The sequence below is a fragment of the Porites lutea genome, chromosome 4 (assembly GCF_958299795.1).
Source record: "Porites lutea chromosome 4, jaPorLute2.1, whole genome shotgun sequence".
In the NCBI taxonomy this organism is placed as follows: domain Eukaryota; kingdom Metazoa; phylum Cnidaria; class Anthozoa; order Scleractinia; family Poritidae; genus Porites; species Porites lutea.
Genome location: NC_133204.1, coordinates 14,615,781 through 14,620,780, shown reverse-complemented (window position 1 = coordinate 14,620,780; position 5,000 = coordinate 14,615,781). Strand labels below are relative to the sequence as shown.

The following is a 5,000-nucleotide window of genomic DNA, read 5'->3' as shown; positions in this document are numbered from 1 at the left end:
TTGCAGGTTAAGACACCGTTACCGAGAAGACCTGGGGACGAGGTTGATTTATTTTGGTTGTGAAAGAAGACAACTCGATGGACAAAATCTGCTATTTGGAGTATATTTGCAGACCTGAACAGCCCTTTCTCTTCTAAACAGCCCTTATCGAGGTGAACTTGACATTGAAGAAGGTAAACATGTTTTAGCTTGTTTTTAAACTAGGAATTATTTTGAATGAATAATAAAGCAATTAATGAATTCGGCTTTCGTAGGATATGAAGAACTAGGCAGCCTACTCATTAATTACTCTTACTCATTAATTGCTAAAAATAATGATGAGCTCATCCATAAAAAACAATAAGCATCCCATGGTGACAAAATTTGAAAGTCTAGTTTCAGGAGCTCAAAAGGTAACCAAGGAAATAGAGGGTAGGCAAACTGGAAGATGTTAAAATTATTAAACAGAATGGTAGGTTCTCTTCACAGTTTTTTTTTGTTAGAAAGTACAAAGGGGCGTTACCAAAAGATGATTACAAAAGCTTTAACTTAGGAAACAATGCACAACACTATGTTTTACCAAGACTTAAATCTTCTGCGAATTAAAGGAAAGAGATAACTAAGGAATTAAAAAAACATTAACAGGTAGGCCTACTGTGTGCCATTTTTTTTGTCTTCTGAGTTCTTAAAAACAGGACATTTAGGTCAATTTTCAACAGATCTTAGTGAGAATGGTTTACCTTAAAGTCTATTTTAGGAAACAGTTATGAACCAGTGGAGGAGATAAAGAGAACTGATACCAGCTCTTGACCGTCATAAACTTTGTTTCAATTTATTTCAATAGTTAAAGATGCTTAATTATAACACATCGAGGGAGCTTAAGCTTTAATACATAGTATCAGTGATAAAATTACACACTGAGTTATTATCATCTTACCTTTTCTGAATCTAATCGAATAATTGTTTCAGTGATCTGTGCCTGGTTATCCATAAAAGCAATTTCAATAACTACAAAATAGTAAAAAACACAAGCAGCATGAAGCAGAACAACCGAACCACAAGCTGCACACAGAATGAAGCCGAGCGCGCGCGGGAGACTCTGCATGACTGGAAAGTGTGACTGAAAAAGAGACCGGAAATGCTCAACCTGGCGCATGCGTAGACGTTTTGCCGCGGTGTTGCCAGTCGCTATTTTTTCTTCTTCCCTTCCCATGAGACCCCGCGCGCGCCTCAACCTAATCCCCAATCTTCTGTCATCCCAAAAAACACTTAAATAGCGACTGGGTACGAGTCTGTACCGCTCCTGCTCATGTTACCACGATACGTGTAACTATAAAAAGATGTACTAAACTCATTGTTTAAGCATATCTAAATTGTAAATACAATTCCCTGGATTATAAACTTTCCTATAGCTTAGGATGGAAACAGTGCGGGAAATGGATTGAAAGTGAAAACGTTGACTCAACGTTTTCACTTTCAATTCAATTACGGAATCGCGCCTGTAGAAACGGGTCGCTAGTAAATGCAAATTTTTGTCAATCAAATGTCTCCTAGCTATTATTTGTAGGGGGAAGTTGGTGAAACATCGTTATTGTTTTGGAGACAATAGAAGAACAAAAGATGTCAGAAAGATCAAGTTATGCGATCTTAAAGCGTGATGCGTGACTTTAATCAGTTGCAGCATTTCTCATAACTTTCCGCATTAAAACGTTGGAATGAAAAGTCTGAAGCTTAGCTTATAAAATCTTGATAGCCAAAATAAAAAGGGTGCCCAAAAAGGCAAGCATCTGATAATTCAAAATCAGCATTTTTGTCTCCAGCGAACTCCGACGGATAAACAGTAATTTGCATATAAGTGTAAGTGAAGCGAAATAGATTCGAAATGACGTGGTTGTAAACACATTAACGTTTCCTCAAAGTTTTTTTTTTCCTTTTGAAAGCGTAAATTCGCATTAAACAACTCAGCTTGCACAAAATATTATAAAATGAAACGGAGCAAATCGAAAAGTGTCAAAAAAAAAAAAGCCAGGATATTTTAGTTCAATGGAAAGTAAGTGATTGGGTAGATGATTTGCATACTGATAAAAACAACTTCTAGCGCAGTTCAAAACCGTTCGACTTCTTGGTTGTTTTTCTCGCATTCTATACATTCTGCTTGCCTAAATCATTAAAATATCTTAATTATGAAGTCAAAATATTTATCAAATTGAGCGTGTGCATTTCCTTATAAAACAGAGAGTAGCGCGAAAGCTTCGATCTATCGATTTTCTTAAGTTAAATTAATTTTGTATCATGGAAACAATACGCTAACACTTGGGTCTTTTTGAATGAAAGGACGCGACATGCGTCGGCTTCCTTTGTGAGCGCGCAAATAGTCGTGGGACCCGCGATAACCAAAGAGGTTCGTTTTCATAATAATGGAAACCAAAAATGATAGTTCAAAACATTTCATGAGCCATACAAATCGTAGTTTATTCTAGCTTCTACTTGCAGTATTATAATTATTGAATTGTAAACTGAAAGTTTGAGAAAGGCTTAGCTAGCGCAAAGTAAAGATGATAAATTAAATATGTTCTTCAATAGCGCGTTTATCTATATGAATCCATCAGCACTTTTTTATACCCCGTAAGAAGCTTTATCCGTGACCCTTCGAGGAAGAAAAGAACCTATTTCGAACGACTTCATGCGAAAAAAGGGAAGAGATCTGTTCGAGCAGTATGTGCATCTTCAACTTCAGGTAATCATGCCACTATCAAGATTCACTAACCTATCGATGCAACCCTTATATTCCATATCGTTGACGAATTAGAATAAACTGGAAGCTGCACTTTTGCAATCGGTGTTGAACCTCAATTCTGATATAGTGTATAAAAAACTTGATTTCATTATTCTCCCCGGTATTATTCTGTTAATGGCGGCAATTTTATAGTTAAGAAATAGAGCAGGTTTGTAAAATACACCACCTGCATGGCGAAGGCTCTTTGACTACGGCCATTTCAGTGCCACTGAATAAAAGACGAATTGATTGCATATAATCATGTAGCCCGCAAAAGCAAATCCACTCTAGTAAATTTCGAAGATAAATTACAATCTGTTTTTTCTTTAAGCTACATATCTTAAACGTTGCAAGAATTACAACGACTGATGGTTAATAAATTGGAAGTCATTATGTCAATGACGGACAATCGAAAGAATTTTACCTTCAAGAAGTTTTATGTCCTCTGTCTTGGAGTTTGAAGCTGATTTCGATAGGATGCTGCAAAATCGAATAGGACCTCTCATTAAGTACCTGAGCATTCACCAAAACCAGTTTTTCAGGTTTTGATGGGCGGTACCTGGTTTATTCCGGTTAATGTTAAACTAAGAACAATATAACTTCCTGTCATTTGACAGTCACGGGATTTCTCGGAAAAGTCCGTGTTCCATCAGTTTCAGATTCTTTTGCTGCGAAACATTTCAATGATGCGCAAGTGCTTTTCAGAAATATATTAGCCTCTCCATTTTTCTGGCAAAAATTTTGTAACAAATCAATGATGCACGACTGCTAAGAATCTGCTGAAATTTTAAAAGAAGTCTTTTGCAACTTGCGGAAGTTGCATGGAAGCGAGGCCTAAGGGTCCTCATAATCAAAATGGCGACGTATAACAAAAAGATTCTTGTAAGTGCGGCAGCCCTATAAGATAATCGAAGTGAAAATCGGCCGGATCTCACCTATATACCAAAACATTTTCATCAGATCCTGAATCAAGTAGAAGATGGGAAAGAGGACTAATGTTGTTCAGAACATTTCGTACAAGATGATTAGTCTCACCGGACATAGAAAGGTCGACTTAAAAACAGGAGGCATCCCTTAACTGTTTCTGTTTGGTCTTCAGCCACATCAAATGTTAAAGAAGAACGGGCACACAAGGAAAAGTATCGCATGAGGAAATAAAAAGGTCAGAAGAATCGTCATTGAACGATAAAGTACAAGCTGTTAATTTATAGCTCTTCCTGAGTGATCGAACGATTTGCTGAAGCGAAACGTTTAGAAGTGGAAATCCTTTAAAAATAACTTTCTAAAGCAAGAGAGAAGGAGTAAGTTTTCACGTTTGGTCTGGAACACTTCTCGTAAAACCCAGATGATATTCCCCAAGTCCACAGTGAGTTTCCAGATTATTATGGCAGTGTAAGAGATGCCACTCAAGTGAATACTGACGATGTTTTCCATTCACAAATACACCCGGAAGAAACATCTTTCACATTTTTACTTTTTGGGGGAAGAGAATGGATATAAGGCTGATAATATCACACACAATTAATAGCTAGTGTGCAAACATTTAATTTGTTACAGGTTGTAACATGATAGATTATAATAAGGGACTCTTCACATGTAGGGTCAGAGTGAATAAAAGACCTGTGCTAACAATAACCCAAAACCGACTTGCTTGGTTTGCAAAAACTAACTTAACTTGAAGTCATACCACAGGCCAAACTTACGGAGCAGGCTTTGGAACGTTCCTTACAATCCCAGGCCCCCCATTACAGGCCCCATACCATATCAGGCCCCCCACATCAGGCCCCCATTCCCATATCAAACCCCCCATCTTAGGCCCACCATTCTAAGCCCCGACGATCAATACGAGGCACCACGTTAATAATTGTAATAAGACTAATAATAAAAATACTAATGACAATAATAATAATAATAATAATAATAATAATAATAATAATAAAATTATTATGACACATTTGGCGAAATAGTGACAAATAGTGGTGTCCTGTATCAAACTCAGAGTAGTAACAAAGCATGGTGTTACAGCTTCTGCTGGCGTGACCAGAGCTAATTTGACCTTTTCTCCAAGCAGAAAAATAGAAAGCTAAAATTGCTCACAATGAATACAGTTTGAAAAGGACAGAAAAGAGTTGTAATGTCATGTGGTGATTGGAAGTTGATTAAAAATGTACGTTTACATTTGCTTGGGCCCTTTTATTCCAGGCTATCAATATTCTTGTCTTCACTTACAAAGTCCTTACGCCTT

At 37.0% G+C, this 5,000-nt stretch overlaps 1 protein-coding gene across 1 annotated transcript in view; it reads right to left on the bottom strand.

Annotated features, from left to right (window-relative positions):
- Nucleotides 1–3,268, bottom strand: part of LOC140934923 (uncharacterized) — a 16,443-nt gene extending 13,175 nt beyond the window's left edge. The window contains exon 1 of the mRNA XM_073384481.1: nucleotides 3,180–3,268. The gene's annotated coding sequence lies outside the window, so the exon portion shown is untranslated. The remainder of the gene's footprint in view (nucleotides 1–3,179) is intronic.
- Nucleotides 3,269–5,000: the final 1,732 nt, after the last annotated feature.